This window comes from Triturus cristatus, chromosome 10, assembly GCF_964204655.1.
Source record: "Triturus cristatus chromosome 10, aTriCri1.1, whole genome shotgun sequence".
NCBI lineage: Eukaryota > Metazoa > Chordata > Amphibia > Caudata > Salamandridae > Triturus > Triturus cristatus.
In genome coordinates this window covers 847,952,201-847,973,539 of record NC_140593.1, presented here as the reverse complement: position 1 = coordinate 847,973,539, position 21,339 = coordinate 847,952,201, and the positions used below count along the sequence as shown (strand labels likewise).

At 47.2% G+C, this 21,339-nt stretch overlaps 31 non-coding genes across 31 annotated transcripts; all 31 read right to left on the bottom strand.

Annotated features, from left to right (window-relative positions):
- Positions 1-595: 595 nt before the first annotated feature.
- On the bottom strand, positions 596-668 carry TRNAV-UAC (transfer RNA valine (anticodon UAC)). Its single transcript has one exon. It is a non-coding gene; the product is annotated as a tRNA-Val (tRNA).
- A 385-nt stretch (positions 669-1,053) lies between these two features.
- On the bottom strand, positions 1,054-1,125 carry TRNAP-CGG (transfer RNA proline (anticodon CGG)). The gene has a single exon. It is a non-coding gene; the product is annotated as a tRNA-Pro (tRNA).
- A 935-nt stretch (positions 1,126-2,060) lies between these two features.
- Positions 2,061-2,172, bottom strand: TRNAL-CAA (transfer RNA leucine (anticodon CAA)). The gene is made up of 2 exons: positions 2,135-2,172; positions 2,061-2,106 (listed from the first exon to the last, which is right to left on the bottom strand). It is a non-coding gene; the product is annotated as a tRNA-Leu (tRNA).
- Positions 2,173-2,460: 288 nt separating this feature from the next.
- Positions 2,461-2,533, bottom strand: TRNAV-AAC (transfer RNA valine (anticodon AAC)). Its single transcript has one exon. It is a non-coding gene; the product is annotated as a tRNA-Val (tRNA).
- A 387-nt stretch (positions 2,534-2,920) lies between these two features.
- Positions 2,921-2,992, bottom strand: TRNAP-AGG (transfer RNA proline (anticodon AGG)). The gene has a single exon. It is a non-coding gene; the product is annotated as a tRNA-Pro (tRNA).
- A 429-nt stretch (positions 2,993-3,421) lies between these two features.
- TRNAV-UAC (transfer RNA valine (anticodon UAC)) lies at positions 3,422-3,494 on the bottom strand. The gene has a single exon. It is a non-coding gene; the product is annotated as a tRNA-Val (tRNA).
- Positions 3,495-3,879: 385 nt separating this feature from the next.
- Positions 3,880-3,951, bottom strand: TRNAP-CGG (transfer RNA proline (anticodon CGG)). The gene has a single exon. It is a non-coding gene; the product is annotated as a tRNA-Pro (tRNA).
- Positions 3,952-5,287: 1,336 nt separating this feature from the next.
- Positions 5,288-5,360, bottom strand: TRNAV-AAC (transfer RNA valine (anticodon AAC)). The gene has a single exon. It is a non-coding gene; the product is annotated as a tRNA-Val (tRNA).
- Positions 5,361-6,247: 887 nt separating this feature from the next.
- TRNAV-UAC (transfer RNA valine (anticodon UAC)) lies at positions 6,248-6,320 on the bottom strand. Its single transcript has one exon. It is a non-coding gene; the product is annotated as a tRNA-Val (tRNA).
- A 385-nt stretch (positions 6,321-6,705) lies between these two features.
- On the bottom strand, positions 6,706-6,777 carry TRNAP-CGG (transfer RNA proline (anticodon CGG)). Its single transcript has one exon. It is a non-coding gene; the product is annotated as a tRNA-Pro (tRNA).
- Positions 6,778-7,713: 936 nt separating this feature from the next.
- TRNAL-CAA (transfer RNA leucine (anticodon CAA)) lies at positions 7,714-7,825 on the bottom strand. The gene is made up of 2 exons: positions 7,788-7,825; positions 7,714-7,759 (listed from the first exon to the last, which is right to left on the bottom strand). It is a non-coding gene; the product is annotated as a tRNA-Leu (tRNA).
- A 288-nt stretch (positions 7,826-8,113) lies between these two features.
- Positions 8,114-8,186, bottom strand: TRNAV-AAC (transfer RNA valine (anticodon AAC)). Its single transcript has one exon. It is a non-coding gene; the product is annotated as a tRNA-Val (tRNA).
- Positions 8,187-9,060: 874 nt separating this feature from the next.
- Positions 9,061-9,133, bottom strand: TRNAV-UAC (transfer RNA valine (anticodon UAC)). Its single transcript has one exon. It is a non-coding gene; the product is annotated as a tRNA-Val (tRNA).
- A 385-nt stretch (positions 9,134-9,518) lies between these two features.
- TRNAP-CGG (transfer RNA proline (anticodon CGG)) lies at positions 9,519-9,590 on the bottom strand. The gene has a single exon. It is a non-coding gene; the product is annotated as a tRNA-Pro (tRNA).
- Positions 9,591-10,516: 926 nt separating this feature from the next.
- On the bottom strand, positions 10,517-10,628 carry TRNAL-CAA (transfer RNA leucine (anticodon CAA)). The gene is made up of 2 exons: positions 10,591-10,628; positions 10,517-10,562 (listed from the first exon to the last, which is right to left on the bottom strand). It is a non-coding gene; the product is annotated as a tRNA-Leu (tRNA).
- Positions 10,629-10,916: 288 nt separating this feature from the next.
- TRNAV-AAC (transfer RNA valine (anticodon AAC)) lies at positions 10,917-10,989 on the bottom strand. Its single transcript has one exon. It is a non-coding gene; the product is annotated as a tRNA-Val (tRNA).
- An 887-nt stretch (positions 10,990-11,876) lies between these two features.
- TRNAV-UAC (transfer RNA valine (anticodon UAC)) lies at positions 11,877-11,949 on the bottom strand. The gene has a single exon. It is a non-coding gene; the product is annotated as a tRNA-Val (tRNA).
- Positions 11,950-12,334: 385 nt separating this feature from the next.
- TRNAP-CGG (transfer RNA proline (anticodon CGG)) lies at positions 12,335-12,406 on the bottom strand. Its single transcript has one exon. It is a non-coding gene; the product is annotated as a tRNA-Pro (tRNA).
- Positions 12,407-13,742: 1,336 nt separating this feature from the next.
- On the bottom strand, positions 13,743-13,815 carry TRNAV-AAC (transfer RNA valine (anticodon AAC)). Its single transcript has one exon. It is a non-coding gene; the product is annotated as a tRNA-Val (tRNA).
- Positions 13,816-14,201: 386 nt separating this feature from the next.
- TRNAP-AGG (transfer RNA proline (anticodon AGG)) lies at positions 14,202-14,273 on the bottom strand. Its single transcript has one exon. It is a non-coding gene; the product is annotated as a tRNA-Pro (tRNA).
- Positions 14,274-14,689: 416 nt separating this feature from the next.
- On the bottom strand, positions 14,690-14,762 carry TRNAV-UAC (transfer RNA valine (anticodon UAC)). The gene has a single exon. It is a non-coding gene; the product is annotated as a tRNA-Val (tRNA).
- Positions 14,763-15,147: 385 nt separating this feature from the next.
- Positions 15,148-15,219, bottom strand: TRNAP-CGG (transfer RNA proline (anticodon CGG)). The gene has a single exon. It is a non-coding gene; the product is annotated as a tRNA-Pro (tRNA).
- Positions 15,220-16,155: 936 nt separating this feature from the next.
- Positions 16,156-16,267, bottom strand: TRNAL-CAA (transfer RNA leucine (anticodon CAA)). Its single transcript has 2 exons — positions 16,230-16,267; positions 16,156-16,201 (listed from the first exon to the last, which is right to left on the bottom strand). It is a non-coding gene; the product is annotated as a tRNA-Leu (tRNA).
- A 288-nt stretch (positions 16,268-16,555) lies between these two features.
- Positions 16,556-16,628, bottom strand: TRNAV-AAC (transfer RNA valine (anticodon AAC)). Its single transcript has one exon. It is a non-coding gene; the product is annotated as a tRNA-Val (tRNA).
- An 887-nt stretch (positions 16,629-17,515) lies between these two features.
- TRNAV-UAC (transfer RNA valine (anticodon UAC)) lies at positions 17,516-17,588 on the bottom strand. Its single transcript has one exon. It is a non-coding gene; the product is annotated as a tRNA-Val (tRNA).
- A 385-nt stretch (positions 17,589-17,973) lies between these two features.
- On the bottom strand, positions 17,974-18,045 carry TRNAP-CGG (transfer RNA proline (anticodon CGG)). The gene has a single exon. It is a non-coding gene; the product is annotated as a tRNA-Pro (tRNA).
- Positions 18,046-18,981: 936 nt separating this feature from the next.
- Positions 18,982-19,093, bottom strand: TRNAL-CAA (transfer RNA leucine (anticodon CAA)). The gene is made up of 2 exons: positions 19,056-19,093; positions 18,982-19,027 (listed from the first exon to the last, which is right to left on the bottom strand). It is a non-coding gene; the product is annotated as a tRNA-Leu (tRNA).
- A 288-nt stretch (positions 19,094-19,381) lies between these two features.
- Positions 19,382-19,454, bottom strand: TRNAV-AAC (transfer RNA valine (anticodon AAC)). Its single transcript has one exon. It is a non-coding gene; the product is annotated as a tRNA-Val (tRNA).
- A 386-nt stretch (positions 19,455-19,840) lies between these two features.
- Positions 19,841-19,912, bottom strand: TRNAP-AGG (transfer RNA proline (anticodon AGG)). Its single transcript has one exon. It is a non-coding gene; the product is annotated as a tRNA-Pro (tRNA).
- Positions 19,913-20,341: 429 nt separating this feature from the next.
- On the bottom strand, positions 20,342-20,414 carry TRNAV-UAC (transfer RNA valine (anticodon UAC)). The gene has a single exon. It is a non-coding gene; the product is annotated as a tRNA-Val (tRNA).
- Positions 20,415-20,799: 385 nt separating this feature from the next.
- On the bottom strand, positions 20,800-20,871 carry TRNAP-CGG (transfer RNA proline (anticodon CGG)). The gene has a single exon. It is a non-coding gene; the product is annotated as a tRNA-Pro (tRNA).
- Between the last annotated feature and the right edge of the window lie 468 nt (positions 20,872-21,339).

Sequence of the window (21,339 nt, the reverse complement as noted above, 5' to 3'; positions counted from 1 at the left end):
TCAAAATAATTTGTGCAACAATGCGCCGAGTGTAATGAGAAATAGTCAGGCATTGTGAGTTTTGAGTAGGATTCGTATGTTTACCTCTAAAAAAGGGCTCGTCTGGGATTTGAACCCGGGACCTCTCGCACCCTAAGCGAGAATCATACCCCTAGACCAACGAGCCGAGGCACACAAGAGTCACCTTTCGCACCAGCTCCAGGGGTTATTGGCAGCGAGTCGGTGAATGCTTCACCCAAAGCAAGCAACTGCACATGCTGCTCTCTTCTGCAATATGGTTGCTGTCTTTTCCATGGCCGTCATCGAACAAGAAATGAAAATGCCTCCATCCTTCAGACATTTTGTTTGCTCTAGGTGTATGCTCTCGGTGAGGACAATAAAACAATTTCTGCTCTCATGCCTTGCTTTCATCAAGTAGGCCCACCCTTCAGTACAAAAGGACGTGCAAACGAATGGCGCAAACTATCGTCACTTCTCTTTTTGAGCTGTCACTGATGCCCCTGGAGCACAGTACGTCACGCTGGCGAGGGATAGACAGCTTCCATTATCTCAGCTTTCCTATAAGTTGACAGAGTAAATGCAAACAATAAGCTGCTGTTTCTGCCCGGTCTCGAACCAGGGACCTTTCGCGTGTAAAGCGAACGTGATAACCACTACACCACAGAAACAGATACTCTGGCAGCAATCTTCTTGGCATGTAGTGGGCTGGAAAGCACAGACCAAGGGCCAATGTCCATGAAGCTCAACGTTGGACCCTCCTTACCCGATCTCTTTCTTTTGAAGAAAGGAACGAGGACCACTTTTATTCCAAAAGGCGATTTTAAAACCATACCTGAAATCACACTAGAAAAACACTTTGAATTTAATGTTCCTACACTGATGGTCCACCCCAGAAAAGCAGTTGCAAAGAAGTCCGGCACTGAAATTCTATACGCCAAAAGTGGGAATCAGCGTGCAGGGAAAGGAACTTTCTCACCACACACGGCGTCTTATAGCATTGAAAAGAAGAAATGGTCCTATATAATAAGCAGCCTAAAAATAATTCCACAGCTTGGGCTCGTCCGGGATTTGAACCCGGGACCTCTCGCACCCGAAGCGAGAATCATACCCCTAGACCAACGAGCCTGATTCCCGAGTCGGCAATTTGAACAATTTCTGATGCGTCTTTCAGAAACAAAGCAGTGCTATTTGGCTGCTCTCTCTCTATGTGAGCCACACAAAGTCATGTTTCTCTCAAGATGTTGTTTTTTTCACTCTTGCAAGGAAGGGATCAGCCGATATCCTAGCTGCCAGTGAGCAGAAAAAAGGCACTGATGAGAACTGCAGGCACTTTCTGGCACTTGTACTTCTCTGCAAGTCCTGGACCCTTGCCCCATAAACTTCCACCCCAGAAGCAAGGGAGGGCCTGCCAATTCTTGCTCCTAAGAAAGAGGCGTTTGATTCTTGGATTCAAACACGCTCACTCAGCGCTCGATCAGGCGAGATCAGGCGAGATTTATATGAGTGGCTCACAGGACTGAAACACTCACCTGGGAGACCCAGGGTGGCTGAATCCCAGAATGGTCATTGTTGGGCAAGTCACCTCCTTTCCTCCTGCCTCAATCTAGAATTGGCTGCAAATCACAAGATAGAGTTCAATGTCCGTGTGAACTGCCTACTCCCAGCTACCTCTCTGTCTTCCTTATGTAAATTAAAATTCGCAAGGGGTGACCAATGACAATCTGCTCCTCCCACATAACCAGGAAGCCCTGTTGAACATGTCTGCCTGTGTTGTTGCAGGGACAGTGCCTTCTCCGCCCAAAAGGTGGCAGGAGAGCCTCACAACAAAGATAGGATCAACTGCTTAATGAGAAACCAGCACGGCAGTTAGTGTGATGGAGTGCAAATTTAACGGAAGTTGTGCCTGAGGTGTCCCTTCCAGGAATACATGGAATTGTGATTGAGGGCCCAGCCTGATCGTTGGTGGATTTCTCGTCATATGTTACAGGTCCGTGCAAAGATTGTGGCGTGTGGGGAATGCACTGCAAAAAACAGGAAGATTTAAGGGTGTAAAAGAGACCTGTCAGAAGTGGGATTTGAACCCACGCCTCCATGAGGAGACCAGAAGTCTCAGTTGCACTGAAGATCAAGCTCTCTTGAGTCTGGCGCCTTAGACCACTCGGCCATCCTGACAGCCCTGGCTATGTACAGGTCTGACTCTTCTGTCTGCACTTGCCAATGTTTGCACTTACAGCGTTCACAGCAATGTCACAGGTGTAAAGGCCCCACAATACAACATGGCATGATAAAAAAAAAGCTAGGCACAAGAGCGACCACTGATGGATGCGGATTACTTTGTTTCGTCTTGCAAAAGTAAAGGAAGTTTCCCACGGCTCGCTGGGTTCATGGACCGCCTCTTCTTAAGCTTGCATTGAGATAATAAGGTTTTAGAGGGTGCACATAAAAGCAGCTCATGCACAGTGTTTCTGCCCGGTCTCGAACCGGGGACCTTTCGCGTGTTAGGCGAACGTGATGACCACTACACTACAGAAACTAACTTGCTGTGTTTTACTGTTAGAGCAAGGTTCCTCTCAAGGATTCTCTCTACTTCTATTCTGCTGTATCAGCAGCCACTCAGAAAGCGAGGAGCAAGTGTGAAAACTGCAGAGATATCAGCCAACATGCTTGCAATTAGACGTATTAAAAATTTACTTATGTAGGCATCGACAGACAAATATCTGATGCCTAAATGCCAGCAAGTACAGCTTGGGAAAGCATCACCTGGGACACACACAGACTAAGCATGAAGGCAGAAAAAAGCATGGATATCCGTTTTTCTTCTGAGGTTCAAAATAATTTGTGCAACAATGCGCCGAGTGTAATGAGAAATAGTCAGGCATTGTGAGTTTTGAGTAGGATTCGTATGTTTACCTCTAAAAAAGGGCTCGTCCGGGATTTGAACCCGGGACCTCTCGCACCCTAAGCGAGAATCATACCCCTAGACCAACGAGCCGAGGCACACAAGAGTCACCTTTCGCACCAGCTCCGGGGGATATTGGCAGCGAGTCGGTGAATGCTTCACCCAAAGCAAGCAACTGCACATGCTGCTCTCTTCTGCAATATGGTTGCTGTCTTTTCCATGGCCGTCATCGAACAAGAAATGAAAATGCCTCCATCCTTCAGACATTTTGTTTGCTCTAGGTGTATGCTCTCGGTGAGGACAATAAAACAATTTCTGCTCTCATGCCTTGCTTTCATCAAGTAGGCCCACCCTTCAGTACAAAAGGACGTGCAAACGAATGGCGCAAACTATCGTCACTTCTCTTTTTGAGCTGTCACTGATGCCCCTGGAGCACAGTACGTCACGCTGGCGAGGGATAGACAGCTTCCATTATCTCAGCTTTCCTATAAGTTGAGAGAGTAAATGCAAACAATAAGCTGCTGTTTCTGCCCGGTCTCGAACCAGGGACCTTTCGCGTGTAAAGCGAACGTGATAACCACTACACCACAGAAACAGATACTCTGGTAGCAATCTTCTTGGCATGTAGTGGGCTGGAAAGCACAGACCAAGGGCCAATGTCCATGAAGCTCAACGTTGGACCCTCCTTACCCGATCTCTTTCTTTGGAAGAAAGGAACGAGGACCACTTTTATTCCAAAAGGCGATTTTAAAACCATACCTGAAATCACACTAGAAAAACACTTTGAATTTAATGTTCCTACACTGATGGTCCACCCCAGAAAAGCAGTTGCAAAGAAGTCCGGCACTGAAATTCTATACGCCAAAAGTGGGAAACAGCGTGCAGGGAAAGGAACTTTCTCACCACACACGGCGTCTTATAGCATTGAAAAGAAGAAATGGTCCTATATAATAAGCAGCCTAAAAATAATTCCACAGCTTGGGCTCGTCCGGGATTTGAACCCGGGACCTCTCGCACCCGAAGCGAGAATCATACCCCTAGACCAACGAGCCTGATTCCTGAGTCGGCAATTTGAACAATTTCTGATGCGTCTTTCAGAAACAAAGCAGTGCTATTTGGCTGCTCTCTCTCTATGTGAGCCACACAAAGTCATGTTTCTCTCAAGATGTTGTTTTTTTCACTCTTGCAAGGAAGGGATCAGCCGATATCCTAGCTGCCAGTGAGCAGAAAAAAGGCACTGATGAGAACTGCAGGCACTTTCTGGCACTTGTACTTCTCTGCAAGTCCTGGACCCTTGCCCCATAAACTTCCACCCCAGAAGCAAGGGAGGGCCTGCCAATTCTTGCTCCTAAGAAAGAGGCGTTTGATTCTTGGATTCAAACACGCTCACTCAGCGCTCGATCAGGCTCGATCAGGCGAGATTTATATGAGTGGCTCACAGGACTGAAACACTCACCTGGGAGACCCAGGGTGGCTGAATTCCCAGAATGGTCATTGTTGGGCAAGTCACCTCCTTTCCTCCTGCCTCAATCTAGAATTGGCTGCAAATCACAAGATAGAGTTCAATGTCCGTGTGAACTGCCTACTCCCAGCTACCTCTCTGTCTTCCTTATGTAAATTAAAATTCGCAAGGGGTGACCAATGACAATCTGCTCCTCCCACATAACCAGGAAGCCCTGTTGAACATGTCTGCCTGTGTTGTTGCAGGGACAGTGCCTTCTCCGCCCAAAAGGTGGCAGGAGAGCCTCACAACAAAGATAGGATCAACTGCTTAATGAGAAACCAGCACGGCAGTTAGTGTGATGGAGTGCAAATTTAACGGAAGTTGTGCCTGAGGTGTCCCTTCCAGGAATACATGGAATTGTGATTGAGGGCCCAGCCTGATCGTTGGTGGATTTCTCGTCATATGTTACAGGTCCGTGCAAAGATTGTGGCGTGTGGGGAATGCACTGCAAAAAACAGGAAGATTTAAGGGTGTAAAAGAGACCTGTCAGAAGAGGGATTTGAACCCACGCCTCCATGAGGAGACCAGAATTCTCAGTTGCACTGAAGATCAAGCTCTCTTGAGTCTGGCGCCTTAGACCACTCGGCCATCCTGACAGCCCTGGCTATGTACAGGTCTGACTCTTCTGTCTGCACTTGCCAATGTTTGCACTTACAGCGTTCACAGCAATGTCACAGGTGTAAAGGCCCCACAATACAACATGGCATGATAAAAAAAAAGCTAGGCACAAGAGCGACCACTGATGGATGCGGATTACTTTGTTTCGTCTTGCAAAAGTAAAGGAAGTTTCCCACGGCTCGCTGGGTTCATGGACCGCCTCTTCTTAAGCTTGCATTGAGATAATAAGGTTTTAGAGGGTGCACATAAAAGCAGCTCATGCACAGTGTTTCTGCCCGGTCTCGAACCGGGGACCTTTCGCGTGTTAGGCGAACGTGATGACCACTACACTACAGAAACTAACTTGCTGTGTTTTACTGTTAGAGCAAGGTTCCTCTCAAGGATTCTCTCTACTTCTATTCTGCTGTATCAGCAGCCACTCAGAAAGCGAGGAGCAAGTGTGAAAACTGCAGAGATATCAGCCAACATGCTTGCAATTAGACGTATTAAAAATTTACTTATGCAGGCATCGACAGACAAATATCTGATGCCTAAATGCCAGCAAGTACAGCTTGGGAAAGCATCACCTGGGACACACAGAGACTAAGCATGAAGGCAGAAAAAGCATGGATATCCGTTTTTCTTCTGAGGTTCAAAATAATTTGTGCAACAATGCGCCGAGTGTAATGAGAAATAGTCAGGCATTGTGAGTTTTGAGTAGGATTCGTATGTTTACCTCTAAAAAAGGGCTCTTCCGGGATTTGAACCCGGGACCTCTCGCACCCTAAGCGAGAATCATACCCCTAGACCAACGAGCCGAGGCACACAAGAGTCACCTTTCGCACCAGCTCCGGGGGTTATTGGCAGCGAGTCGGTGAATGCTTCACCCAAAGCAAGCAACTGCACATGCTGCTCTCTTCTGCAATATGGTTGCTGTCTTTTCCATGGCCGTCATCGAACAAGAAATGAAAATGCCTCCATCCTTCAGACATTTTGTTTGCTCTAGGTGTATGCTCTCGGTGAGGACAATAAAACAATTTCTGCTCTCATGCCTTGCTTTCATCAAGTAGGCCCACCCTTCAGTACAAAAGGACGTGCAAACGAATGGCGCAAACTATCGTCACTTCTCTTTTTGAGCTGTCACTGATGCCCCTGGAGCACAGTACGTCACGCTGGCGAGGGATAGACAGCTTCCATTATCTCAGCTTTCCTATAAGTTGAGAGAGTAAATGCAAACAATAAGCTGCTGTTTCTGCCCGGTCTCGAACCAGGGACCTTTCGCGTGTAAAGCAAACGTGATAACCACTACACCACAGAAACAGATACTCTGGCAGCAATCTTCTTGGCATGTAGTGGGCTGGAAAGCACAGACCAAGGGCCAATGTCCATGAAGCTCAACGTTGGACCCTCCTTACCCGATCTCTTTCTTTGGAAGAAAGGAACGAGGACCACTTTTATTCCAAAAGGCGATTTTAAAACCATACCTGAAATCACACTAGAAAAACACTTTGAATTTAATGTTCCTACACTGATGGTCCACCCCAGAAAAGCAGTTGCAAAGAAGTCCGGCACTGAAATTCTATACGCCAAAAGTGGGAAACAGCGAGCAGGGAAAGGAACTTTCTCACCACACACGGCGTCTTATAGCATTGAAAAGAAGAAATGGTCCTATATAATAAGCAGCCTAAAAATAATTCCACAGCTTGGGCTCGTCCGGGATTTGAACCCGGGACCTCTCGCACCCGAAGCGAGAATCATACCCCTAGACCAACGAGCCTGATTCCCGAGTCGGCAATTTGAACAATTTCTGATGCGTCTTTCAGAAACAAAGCAGTCCTATTTGGCTGCTCTCTCTCTATGTGAGCCACACAAAGTCATGTTTCTCTCAAGATGTTGTTTTTTTCACTCTTGCAAGGAAGGGATCAGCCGATATCCTAGCTGCCAGTGAGCAGAAAAAAGGCACTGATGAGAACTGCAGGCACTTTCTGGCACTTGTACTTCTCTGCAAGTCCTGGACCCTTGCCCCATAAACTTCCACCCCAGAAGCAAGGGAGGGCCTGCCAATTCTTGCTCCTAAGAAAGAGGCGTTTGATTCTTGGATTCAAACACGCTCACTCAGCGCTCGATCAGGCGAGATCAGGCGAGATTTATATGAGTGGCTCGCAGGACTGAAACACTCACCTGGGAGACCCAGGGTGGCTGAATTCCCAGAATGGTCATTGTTGGGCAAGTCACCTCCTTTCCTCCTGCCTCAATCTAGAATTGGCTGCAAATCACAAGATAGAGTTCAATGTCCGTGTGTACTGCCTACTCCCAGCTACCTCTCTGTCTTCCTTATGTAAATTAAAATTCGCAAGGGGTGACCAATGACAATCTGCTCCTCCCACATAACCAGGAAGCCCTGTTGAACATGTCTGCCTGTGTTGTTGCAGGGACAGTGCCTTCTCCGCCCAAAAGGTGGCAGGAGAGCCTCACAACAAAGATAGGATCAACTGCTTAATGAGAAACCAGCACGGCAGTTAGTGTGATGGAGTGCAAATTTAACGGAAGTTGTGCCTGAGGTGTCCCTTCCAGGAATACATGGAATTGTGATTGAGGGCCCAGCCTGATCGTTGGTGGATTTCTCGTCATATGTTACAGGTCCGTGCAAAGATTGTGGCGTGTGGGGAATGCACTGCAAAAAACAGGAAGATTTAAGGGTGTAAAAGAGACCTGTCAGAAGTGGGATTTGAACCCACGCCTCCATGAGGAGACCAGAATTCTCAGTTGCACTGAAGATCAAGCTCTCTTGAGTCTGGCGCCTTAGACCACTCGGCCATCCTGACAGCCCTGGCTATGTACAGGTCTGACTCTTCTGTCTGCACTTGCCAATGTTTGCACTTACAGCGTTCACAACAATGTCACAGGTGTAAAGGCCCCACAATACAACATGGCATGATAAAAAAAAAGCTAGGCACAAGAGCGACCACTGATGGATGCGGATTACTTTGTTTCGTCTTGCAAAAGTAAAGGAAGTTTCCCACGGCTCGCTGGGTTCATGGACCGCCTCTTCTTAAGCTTGCATTGAGATAATAAGGTTTTAGAGGGTGCACATAAAAGCAGCTCATGCACAGTGTTTCTGCCCGGTCTCGAACCGGGGACCTTTCGCGTGTTAGGCGAACGTGATGACCACTACACTACAGAAACTAACTTGCTGTGTTTTACTGTTAGAGCAAGGTTCCTCTCAAGGATTCTCTCTACTTCTATTCTGCTGTATCAGCAGCCACTCAGAAAGCGAGGAGCAAGTGTGAAAACTGCAGAGATATCAGCCAACATGCTTGCAATTAGACGTATTAAAAATTTACTTATGCAGGCATCGACAGACAAATATCTGATGCCTAAATGCCAGCAAGTACAGCTTGGGAAAGCATCACCTGGGACACACAGAGACTAAGCATGAAGGCAGAAAAAGCATGGATATCCGTTTTTCTTCTGAGGTTCAAAATAATTTGTGCAACAATGCGCCGAGTGTAATGAGAAATAGTCAGGCATTGTGAGTTTTGAGTAGGATTCGTATGTTTACCTCTAAAAAAGGGCTCGTCCGGGATTTGAACCCGGGACCTTTCGCACCCTAAGCGAGAATCATACCCCTAGACCAACGAGCCGAGGCACACAAGAGTCACCTTTCGCACCAGCTCCGGGGGTTATTGGCAGCGAGTCGGTGAATGCTTCACCCAAAGCAAGCAACTGCACATGCTGCTCTCTTCTGCAATATGGTTGCTGTCTTTTCCAAGGCCGTCATCGAACAAGAAATGAAAATGCCTCCATCCTTCAGACATTTTGTTTGCTCTAGGTGTATGCTCTCGGTGAGGACAATAAAACAATTTCTGCTCTCATGCCTTGCTTTCATCAAGTAGGCCCACCCTTCAGTACAAAAGGACGTGCAAACTATCGTCACTTCTCTTTTTGAGCTGTCACTGATGCCCCTGGAGCACAGTACGTTACGCTGGCGAGGGATAGACAGCTTCCATTATCTCAGCTTTCCTATAAGTTGAGAGAGTAAATGCAAACAATAAGCCGCTGTTTCTGCCCGGTCTCGAACCAGGGACCTTTCGCGTGTAAAGCGAACGTGATAACCACTACACCACAGAAACAGATACTCTGGCAGCAATCTTCTTGGCATGTAGTGGGCTGGAAAGCACAGACCAAGGGCCAATGTCCATGAAGCTCAACGTTGGACCCTCCTTACCCGATCTCTTTCTTTGGAAGAAAGGAACGAGGACCACTTTTATTCCAAAAGGCGATTTTAAAACCATACCTGAAATCACACTAGAAAAACACTTTGAATTTAATGTTCCTACACTGATGGTCCACCCCAGAAAAGCAGTTGCAAAGAAGTCCGGCACTGAAATTCTATACGCCAAAAGTGGGAAACAGCGTGCAGGGAAAGGAACTTTCTCACCACACACGGCGTCTTATAGCATTGAAAAGAAGAAATGGTCCTATATAATAAGCAGCCTAAAAATAATTCCACAGCTTGGGCTCGTCCGGGATTTGAACCCGGGACCTCTCGCACCCGAAGCGAGAATCATACCCCTAGACCAACGAGCCTGATTCCCGAGTCGGCAATTTGAACAATTTCTGATGCGTCTTTCAGAAACAAAGCAGTGCTATTTGGCTGCTCTCTCTCTATGTGAGCCACACAAAGTCATGTTTCTCTCAAGATGTTGTTTTTTTCACTCTTGCAAGGAAGGGATCAGCCGATATCCTAGCTGCCAGTGAGCAGAAAAAAGGCACTTATGAGAACTGCAGGCACTTTCTGGCACTTGTACTTCTCTGCAAGTCCTGGACCCTTGCCCCATAAACTTCCACCCCAGAAGCAAGGGAGGGCCTGCCAATTCTTGCTCCTAAGAAAGAGGCGTTTGATTCTTGGATTCAAACACGCTCACTCAGCGCTCGATCAGGCGAGATTTATATGAGTGGCTCGCAGGACTGAAACACTCACCTGGGAGACCCAGGGTGGCTGAATTCCCAGAATGGTCATTGTTGGGCAAGTCACCTCCTTTCCTCCTGCCTCAATCTAGAATTGGCTGCAAATCACAAGATAGAGTTCAATGTCCATGTGTACTGCCTACTCCCAGCTACCTCTCTGTCTTCCTTATGTAAATTAAAATTCGCAAGGGGTGACCAATGACAATCTGCTCCTCCCACATAACCAGGAAGCCCTGTTGAACATGTCTGCCTCTGTTGTTGCAGGGACAGTGCCTTCTCCGCCCAAAAGGTGGCAGGAGAGCCTCACAACAAAGATAGGATCAACTGCTTAGTGAGAAACCAGCACGGCAGTTAGTGTGATGGAGTGCAAATTTAACGGAAGTTGTGCCTGAGGTGTCCCTTCCAGGAATACATGGAATTGTGATTGAGGGCCCAGCCTGATCGTTGGTGGATTTCTCGTCATATGTTACAGGTCCGTGCAAAGATTGTGGCGTGTGGGGAATGCACTGCAAAAAACAGGAAGATTTAAGGGTGTAAAAGAGACCTGTCAGAAGTGGGATTTGAACCCACGCCTCCATGAGGAGACCAGAAGTCTCAGTTGCACTGAAGATCAAGCTCTCTTGAGTCTGGCGCCTTAGACCACTCGGCCATCCTGACAGCCCTGGCTATGTACAGGTCTGACTCTTCTGTCTGCACTTGCCAATGTTTGCACTTACAGCGTTCACAGCAATGTCACAGGTGTAAAGGCCCCACAATACAACATGGCATGATAAAAAAAAAGCTAGGCACAAGAGCGACCACTGATGGATGCGGATTACTTTGTTTCGTCTTGCAAAAGTAAAGGAAGTTTCCCACGGCTCGCTGGGTTCATGGACCGCCTCTTCTTAAGCTTGCATTGAGATAATAAGGTTTTAGAGGGTGCACATAAAAGCAGCTCATGCACAGTGTTTCTGCCCGGTCTCGAACCGGGGACCTTTCGCGTGTTAGGCGAACGTGATGACCACTACACTACAGAAACTAACTTGCTGTGTTTTACTGTTAGAGCAAGGTTCCTCTCAAGGATTCTCTCTACTTCTATTCTGCTTTATCAGCAGCCACTCAGAAAGCGAGGAGCAAGTGTGAAAACTGCAGAGATATCAGCCAACATGCTTGCAATTAGACGTATTAAAAATTTACTTATGCAGGCATCGACAGACAAATATCTGATGCCTAAATGCCAGCAAGTACAGCTTGGGAAAGCATCACCTGGGACACACACAGACTAAGCATGAAGGCAGAAAAAGCATGGATATCCGTTTTTCTTCTGAGGTTCAAAATAATTTGTGCAACAATGCGCCGAGTGTAATGAGAAATAGTCAGGCATTGTGAGTTTTGAGTAGGATTCGTATGTTTACCTCTAAAAAAGGGCTCGTCCGGGATTTGAACTTGGGACCTCTCGCACCCTAAGCGAGAATCATACCCCTAGACCAACGAGCCGAGGCACACAAGAGTCACCTTTCGCACCAGCTCCGGGGGTTATTGGCAGCGAGTCGGTGAATGCTTCACCCAAAGCAAGCAACTGCACATGCTGCTCTCTTCTGCAATATGGTTGCTGTCTTTTCCATGGCCGTCATCGAACAAGAAATGAAAATGCCTCCATCCTTCAGACATTTTGTTTGCTCTAGGTGTATGCTCTCGGTGAGGACAATAAAACAATTTCTGCTCTCATGCCTTGCTTTCATCAAGTAGGCCCACCCTTCAGTACAAAAGGACGTGCAAACGAATGGCGCAAACTATCGTCACTTCTCTTTTTGAGCTGTCACTGATGCCCCTGGAGCACAGTACGTCACGCTGGCGAGGGATAGACAGCTTCCATTATCTCAGCTTTCCTATAAGTTGAGAGAGTAAATGCAAACAATAAGCTGCTGTTTCTGCCCGGTCTCGAACCAGGGACCTTTCGCGTGTAAAGCAAACGTGATAACCACTACACCACAGAAACAGATACTCTGGCAGCAATCTTCTTGGCATGTAGTGGGCTGGAAAGCACAGACCAAGGGCCAATGTCCATGAAGCTCAACGTTGGACCCTCCTTACCCGATCTCTTTCTTTGGAAGAAAGGAACGAGGACCACTTTTATTCCAAAAGGCGATTTTAAAACCATACCTGAAATCACACTAGAAAAACACTTTGAATTTAATGTTCCTACACTGATGGTCCACCCCAGAAAAGCAGTTGCAAAGAAGTCCGGCACTGAAATTCTATACGCCAAAAGTGGGAAACAGCGTGCAGGGAAAGGAACTTTCTCACCACACACGGCGTCTTATAGCATTGAAAAGAAGAAATGGTCCTATATAATAAGCAGCCTAAAAATAATTCCACAGCTTGGGCTCGTCCGGGATTTGAACCCGGGACCTCTCGCACCCGAAGCGAGAATCATACCCCTAGACCAACGAGCCTGATTCCTGAGTCGGCAATTTGAACAATTTCTGATGCGTCTTTCAGAAACAAAGCAGTGCTATTTGGCTGCTCTCTCTCTATGTGAGCCACACAAAGTCATGTTTCTCTCAAGATGTTGTTTTTTTCACTCTTGCAAGGAAGGGATCAGCCGATATCCTAGCTGCCAGTGAGCAGAAAAAAGGCACTGATGAGAACTGCAGGCACTTTCTGGCACTTGTACTTCTCTGCAAGTCCTGGACCCTTGCCCCATAAACTTCCACCCCAGAAGCAAGGGAGGGCCTGCCAATTCTTGCTCCTAAGAAAGAGGCGTTTGATTCTTGGATTCAAACACGCTCACTCAGCGCTCGATCAGGCTCGATCAGGCGAGATTTATATGAGTGGCTCACAGGACTGAAACACTCACCTGGGAGACCCAGGGTGGCTGAATTCCCAGAATGGTCATTGTTGGGCAAGTCACCTCCTTTCCTCCTGCCTCAATCTAGAATTGGCTGCAAATCACAAGATAGAGTTCAATGTCCGTGTGAACTGCCTACTCCCAGCTACCTCTCTGTCTTCCTTATGTAAATTAAAATTCGCAAGGGGTGACCAATGACAATCTGCTCCTCCCACATAACCAGGAAGCCCTGTTGAACATGTCTGCCTGTGTTGTTGCAGGGACAGTGCCTTCTCCGCCCAAAAGGTGGCAGGAGAGCCTCACAACAAAGATAGGATCAACTGCTTAATGAGAAACCAGCACGGCAGTTAGTGTGATGGAGTGCAAATTTAACGGAAGTTGTGCCTGAGGTGTCCCTTCCAGGAATACATGGAATTGTGATTGAGGGCCCAGCCTGATCGTTGGTGGATTTCTCGTCATATGTTACAGGTCCGTGCAAAGATTGTGGCGTGTGGGGAATGCACTGCAAAAAACAGGAAGATTTAAGGGTGTAAAAGAGATCTGTCAGAAGTGGGATTTGAACCCACGCCTCCATGAGGAGACCAGAAGTCTCAGTTGCACTGAAGATCAAGCTCTCTTGAGTCTGGCGCATTAGACCACTCGGCCATCCTGACAGCCCTGGCTATGTACAGGTCTGACTCTTCTGTCTGCACTTGCCAATGTTTGCACTTACAGCGTTCACAGCAATGTCACAGGTGTAAAGGCCCCACAATACAACATGGCATGATAAAAAAAAAGCTAGGCACAAGAGCGACCACTGATGGATGCGGATTACTTTGTTTCGTCTTGCAAAAGTAAAGGAAGTTTCCCACGGCTCGCTGGGTTCATGGACCGCCTCTTCTTAAGCTTGCATTGAGATAATAAGGTTTTAGAGGGTGCACATAAAAGCAGCTCATGCACAGTGTTTCTGCCCGGTCTCGAACCGGGGACCTTTCGCGTGTTAGGCGAACGTGATGACCACTACACTACAGAAACTAACTTGCTGTGTTTTACTGTTAGAGCAAGGTTCCTCTCAAGGATTCTCTCTACTTCTATTCTGCTGTATCAGCAGCCACTCAGAAAGCGAGGAGCAAGTGTGAAAACTGCAGAGATATCAGCCAACATGCTTGCAATTAGACGTATTAAAAATTTACTTATGCAGGCATCGACAGACAAATATCTGATGCCTAAATGCCAGCAAGTACAGCTTGGGAAAGCATCACCTGGGACACACAGAGACTAAGCATGAAGGCAGAAAAAGCATGGATATCCGTTTTTCTTCTGAGGTTCAAAATAATTTGTGCAACAATGCGCCGAGTGTAATGAGAAATAGTCAGGCATTGTGAGTTTTGAGTAGGATTCGTATGTTTACCTCTAAAAAAGGGCTCGTCCGGGATTTGAACCCGGGACCTCTCGCACCCTAAGCGAGAATCATACCCCTAGACCAACGAGCCAAGGCACACAAGAGTCACCTTTCGCACCAGCTCCGGGGGTTATTGGCAGCGAGTCGGTGAATGCTTCACCCAAAGCAAGCAACTGCACATGCTGCTCTCTTCTGCAATATGGTTGCTGTCTTTTCCAAGGCCGTCATCGAACAAGAAATGAAAATGCCTCCATCCTTCAGACATTTTGTTTGCTCTAGGTGTATGCTCTCGGTGAGGACAATAAAACAATTTCTGCTCTCATGCCTTGCTTTCATCAAGTAGGCCCACCCTTCAGTACAAAAGGACGTGCAAACTATCGTCACTTCTCTTTTTGAGCTGTCACTGATGCCCCTGGAGCACAGTACGTTACGCTGGCGAGGGATAGACAGCTTCCATTATCTCAGCTTTCCTATAAGTTGAGAGAGTAAATGCAAACAATAAGCCGCTGTTTCTGCCCGGTCTCGAACCAGGGACCTTTCGCGTGTAAAGCGAACGTGATAACCACTACACCACAGAAACAGATACTCTGGCAGCAATCTTCTTGGCATGTAGTGGGCTGGAAAGCACAGACCAAGGGCCAATGTCCATGAAGCTCAACGTTGGACCCTCCTTACCCGATCTCTTTCTTTGGAAGAAAGGAACGAGGACCACTTTTATTCCAAAAGGCGATTTTAAAACCATACCTGAAATCACACTAGAAAAACACTTTGAATTTAATGTTCCTACACTGATGGTCCACCCCAGAAAAGCAGTTGCAAAGAAGTCCGGCACTGAAATTCTATACGCCAAAAGTGGGAAACAGCGTGCAGGGAAAGGAACTTTCTCACCACACACGGCGTCTTATAGCATTGAAAAGAAGAAATGGTCCTATATAATAAGCAGCCTAAAAATAATTCCACAGCTTGGGCTCGTCCGGGATTTGAACCCGGGACCTCTCGCACCCGAAGCGAGAATCATACCCCTAGACCAACGAGCCTGATTCCCGAGTCGGCAATTTGAACAATTTCTGATGCGTCTTTCAGAAACAAAGCAGTGCTATTTGGCTGCTCTCTCTCTATGTGAGCCACACAAAGTCATGTTTCTCTCAAGATGTTGTTTTTTTCACTCTTGCAAGGAAGGGATCAGCCGATATCCTAGCTGCCAGTGAGCAGAAAAAAGGCACTTATGAGAACTGCAGGCACTTTCTGGCAATTGTACTTCTCTGCAAGTCCTGGACCCTTGCCCCATAAACTTCCACCCCAGAAGCAAGGGAGGGCCTGCCAATTCTTGCTCCTAAGAAAGAGGCGTTTGATTCTTGGATTCAAACACGCTCACTCAGCGCTCGATCAGGCTCGATCAGGCGAGATTTATATGAGTGGCTCGCAGGACTGAAACACTCACCTGGGAGACCCAGGGTGGCTGAATTCCCAGAATGGTCATTGTTGGGCAAGTCACCTCCTTTCCTCCTGCCTCAATCTAGAATTGGCTGCAAATCACAAGATAGAGTTCAATGTCCATGTGTACTGCCTACTCCCAGCTACCTCTCTGTCTTCCTTATGTAAATTAAAATTCGCAAGGGGTGACCAATGACAATCTGCTCCTCCCACATAACCAGGAAGCCCTGTTGAACATGTCTGCCTCTGTTGTTGCAGGGACAGTGCCTTCTCCGCCCAAAAGGTGGCAGGAGAGCCTCACAACAAAGATAGGATCAACTGCTTAGTGAGAAACCAGCACGGCAGTTAGTGTGATGGAGTGCAAATTTAACGGAAGTTGTGCCTGAGGTGTCCCTTCCAGGAATACATGGAATTGTGATTGAGGGCCCAGCCTGATCGTTGGTGGATTTCTCGTCATATGTTACAGGTCCGTGCAAAGATTGTGGCGTGTGGGGAATGCACTGCAAAAAACAGGAAGATTTAAGGGTGTAAAAGAGACCTGTCAGAAGTGGGATTTGAACCCACGCCTCCATGAGGAGACCAGAAGTCTCAGTTGCACTGAAGATCAAGCTCTCTTGAGTCTGGCGCCTTAGACCACTCGGCCATCCTGACAGCCCTGGCTATGTACAGGTCTGACTCTTCTGTCTGCACTTGCCAATGTTTGCACTTACAGCGTTCACAGCAATGTCACAGGTGTAAAGGCCCCACAATACAACATGGCATGATAAAAAAAAAGCTAGGCACAAGAGCGACCACTGATGGATGCGGATTACTTTGTTTCGTCTTGCAAAAGTAAAGGAAGTTTCCCACGGCTCGCTGGGTTCATGGACCGCCTCTTCTTAAGCTTGCATTGAGATAATAAGGTTTTAGAGGGTGCACATAAAAGCAGCTCATGCACAGTGTTTCTGCCCGGTCTCGAACCGGGGACCTTTCGCGTGTTAGGCGAACGTGATGACCACTACACTACAGAAACTAACTTGCTGTGTTTTACTGTTAGAGCAAGGTTCCTCTCAAGGATTCTCTCTACTTCTATTCTGCTTTATCAGCAGCCACTCAGAAAGCGAGGAGCAAGTGTGAAAACTGCAGAGATATCAGCCAACATGCTTGCAATTAGACGTATTAAAAATTTACTTATGCAGGCATCGACAGACAAATATCTGATGCCTAAATGCCAGCAAGTACAGCTTGGGAAAGCATCACCTGGGACACACACAGACTAAGCATGAAGGCAGAAAAAGCATGGATATCCGTTTTTCTTCTGAGGTTCAAAATAATTTGTGCAACAATGCGCCGAGTGTAATGAGAAATAGTCAGGCATTGTGAGTTTTGAGTAGGATTCGTATGTTTACCTCTAAAAAAGGGCTCGTCCGGGATTTGAACTTGGGACCTCTCGCACCCTAAGCGAGAATCATACCCCTAGACCAACGAGCCGAGGCACACAAGAGTCACCTTTCGCACCAGCTCCGGGGGTTATTGGCAGCGAGTCGGTGAATGCTTCACCCAAAGCAAGCAACTGCACATGCTGCTCTCTTCTGCAATATGGTTGCTGTCTTTTCCATGGCCGTCATCGAACAAGAAATGAAAATGCCTCCATCCTTCAGACATTTTGTTTGCTCTAGGTGTATGCTCTCGGTGAGGACAATAAAACAATTTCTGCTCTCATGCCTTGCTTTCATCAAGTAGGCCCACCCTTCAGTACAAAAGGACGTGCAAACGAATGGCGCAAACTATCGTCACTTCTCTTTTTGAGCTGTCACTGATGCCCCTGGAGCACAGTACGTCACGCTGGCGAGGGATAGACAGCTTCCATTATCTCAGCTTTCCTATAAGTTGAGAGAGTAAATGCAAACAATAAGCTGCTGTTTCTGCCCGGTCTCGAACCAGGGACCTTTCGCGTGTAAAGCAAACGTGATAACCACTACACCACAGAAACAGATACTCTGGCAGCAATCTTCTTGGCATGTAGTGGGCTGGAAAGCACAGACCAAGGGCCAATGTCCATGAAGCTCAACGTTGGACCCTCCTTACCCGATCTCTTTCTTTGGAAGAAAGGAACGAGGACCACTTTTATTCCAAAAGGCGATTTTAAAACCATACCTGAAATCACACTAGAAAAACACTTTGAATTTAATGTTCCTACACTGATGGTCCACCCCAGAAAAGCAGTTGCAAAGAAGTCCGGCACTGAAATTCTATACGCCAAAAGTGGGAAACAGCGTGCAGGGAAAGGAACTTTCTCACCACACACGGCGTCTTATAGCATTGAAAAGAAGAAATGGTCCTATATAATAAGCAGCCTAAAAATAATTCCACAGCTTGGGCTCGTCCGGGATTTGAACCCGGGACCTCTCGCACCCGAAGCGAGAATCATACCCCTAGACCAACGAGCCTGATTCCTGAGTCGGCAATTTGAACAATTTCTGATGCGTCTTTCAGAAACAAAGCAGTGCTATTTGGCTGCTCTCTCTCTATGTGAGCCACACAAAGTCATGTTTCTCTCAAGATGTTGTTTTTTTCACTCTTGCAAGGAAGGGATCAGCCGATATCCTAGCTGCCAGTGAGCAGAAAAAAGGCACTGATGAGAACTGCAGGCACTTTCTGGCACTTGTACTTCTCTGCAAGTCCTGGACCCTTGCCCCATAAACTTCCACCCCAGAAGCAAGGGAGGGCCTGCCAATTCTTGCTCCTAAGAAAGAGGCGTTTGATTCTTGGATTCAAACACGCTCACTCAGCGCTCGATCAGGCTCGATCAGGCGAGATTTATATGAGTGGCTCACAGGACTGAAACACTCACCTGGGAGACCCAGGGTGGCTGAATTCCCAGAATGGTCATTGTTGGGCAAGTCACCTCCTTTCCTCCTGCCTCAATCTAGAATTGGCTGCAAATCACAAGATAGAGTTCAATGTCCGTGTGAACTGCCTACTCCCAGCTACCTCTCTGTCTTCCTTATGTAAATTAAAATTCGCAAGGGGTGACCAATGACAATCTGCTCCTCCCACATAACCAGGAAGCCCTGTTGAACATGTCTGCCTGTGTTGTTGCAGGGACAGTGCCTTCTCCGCCCAAAAGGTGGCAGGAGAGCCTCACAACAAAGATAGGATCAACTGCTTAATGAGAAACCAGCACAGCAGTTAGTGTGATGGAGTGCAAATTTAACGGAAGTTGTGCCTGAGGTGTCCCTTCCAGGAATACATGGAATTGTGATTGAGGGCCCAGCCTGATCGTTGGTGGATTTCTCGTCATATGTTACAGGTCCGTGCAAAGATTGTGGCGTGTGGGGAATGCACTGCAAAAAACAGGAAGATTTAAGGGTGTAAAAGAGATCTGTCAGAAGTGGGATTTGAACCCACGCCTCCATGAGGAGACCAGAAGTCTCAGTTGCACTGAAGATCAAGCTCTCTTGAGTCTGGCGCCTTAGACCACTCGGCCATCCTGACAGCCCTGGCTATGTACAGGTCTGACTCTTCTGTCTGCACTTGCCAATGTTTGCACTTACAGCGTTCACAGCAATGTCACAGGTGTAAAGGCCCCACAATACAACATGGCATGATAAAAAAAAAGCTAGGCACAAGAGCGACCACTGATGGATGCGGATTACTTTGTTTCGTCTTGCAAAAGTAAAGGAAGTTTCCCACGGCTCGCTGGGTTCATGGACCGCCTCTTCTTAAGCTTGCATTGAGATAATAAGGTTTTAGAGGGTGCACATAAAAGCAGCTCATGCACAGTGTTTCTGCCCGGTCTCAAACCAGGGACCTTTCGCATGTTAGGCGAACGTGATGACCACTACACTACAGAAACTAACTTGCTGTGTTTTACTGTTAGAGCAAGGTTCCTCTCAAGGATTCTCTCTACTTCTATTCTGCTGTATCAGCAGCCACTCAGAAAGCGAGGAGCAAGTGTGAAAACTGCAGAGATATCAGCCAACATGCTTGCAATTAGACGTATTAAAAATTTACTTATGCAGGCATCGACAGACAAATATCTGATGCCTAAATGCCAGCAAGAACAGCTTGGGAAAGCATCACCTGGGACACACACAGACTAAGCATGAAGGCAGAAAAAGCATGGATATCCGTTTTTCTTCTGAGGTTCAAAATAATTTGTGCAACAATGCGCCGAGTGTAATGAGAAATAGTCAGGCATTGTGAGTTTTGAGTAGGATTCGTATGTTTACCTCTAAAAAAGGGCTCGTCCGGGATTTGAACCCGGGACCTCTCGCACCCTAAGCGAGAATCATACCCCTAGACCAACGAGCCGAGGCACACAAGAGTCACCTTTCGCACCAGCTCCGGGGGATATTGGCAGCGAGTCGGTGAATGCTTCACCCAAAGCAAGCAACTGCACATGCTGCTCTCTTCTGCAATATGGTTGCTGTCTTTTCCATGGCCGTCATCGAACAAGAAATGAAAATGCCTCCATCCTTCAGACATTTTGTTTGCTCTAGGTGTATGCTCTCGGTGAGGACAATAAAACAATTTCTGCTCTCATGCCTTGCTTTCATCAAGTAGGCCCACCCTTCAGTACAAAAGGACGTGCAAACGAATGGCGCAAACTATCGTCACTTCTCTTTTTGAGCTGTCACTGATGCCCCTGGAGCACAGTACGTCACGCTGGCGAGGGATAGACAGCTTCCATTATCTCAGCTTTCCTATAAGTTGAGAGAGTAAATGCAAACAATAAGCTGCTGTTTCTGCCCGGTCTCGAACCAGGGACCTTTCGCGTGTAAAGCGAACATGATAACCACTACACCACAGAAACAGATACTCTGGCAGAAATCTTCTTGGCATGTAGTGGGCTGGAAAGCACAGACCAAGGGCCAATGTCCATGAAGCTCAACGTTGGACCCTCCTTACCCGATCTCTTTCTTTGGAAGAAAGGAACGAGGACCACTTTTATTCCAAAAGGCGATTTTAAAACCATACCTGAAATCACACTAGAAAAACACTTTGAATTTAATGTTCCTACACTGATGGTCCACCCCAGAAAAGCAGTTGCAAAGAAGTCCGGCACTGAAATTCTATACGCCAAAAGTGGGAAACAGCGTGCAGGGAAAGGAACTTTCTCACCACACACGGCGTCTTATAGCATTGAAAAGAAGAAATGGTCCTATATAATAAGCAGCCTAAAAATAATTCCACAGCTTGGGCTCGTCCGGGATTTGAACCCGGGACCTCTCGCACCCGAAGCGAGAATCATACCCCTAGACCAACGAGCCTGATTCCCGAGTCGGCAATTTGAACAATTTCTGATGCGTCTTTCAGAAACAAAGCAGTGCTATTTGGCTGCTCTCTCTCTATGTGAGCCACACAAAGTCATGTTTCTCTCAAGATGTTGTTTTTTTCACTCTTGCAAGGAAGGGATCAGCCGATATCCTAGCTGCCAGTGAGCAGAAAAAAGGCACTGATGAGAACTGCAGGCACTTTCTGGCACTTGTACTTCTCTGCAAGTCCTGGACCCTTGCCCCATAAACTTCCACCCCAGAAGCAAGGGAGGGCCTGCCAATTCTTGCTCCTAAGAAAGAGACGTTTGATTCTTGGATTTAAACACGCTCACTCAGCGCTCGATCAGGCGAGATCAGGCGAGATTTATATGAGTGGCTCGCAGGACTGAAACACTCACCTGGGAGACCCAGGGTGGCTGAATTCCCAGAATGGTCATTGTTGGGCAAGTCACCTCCTTTCCT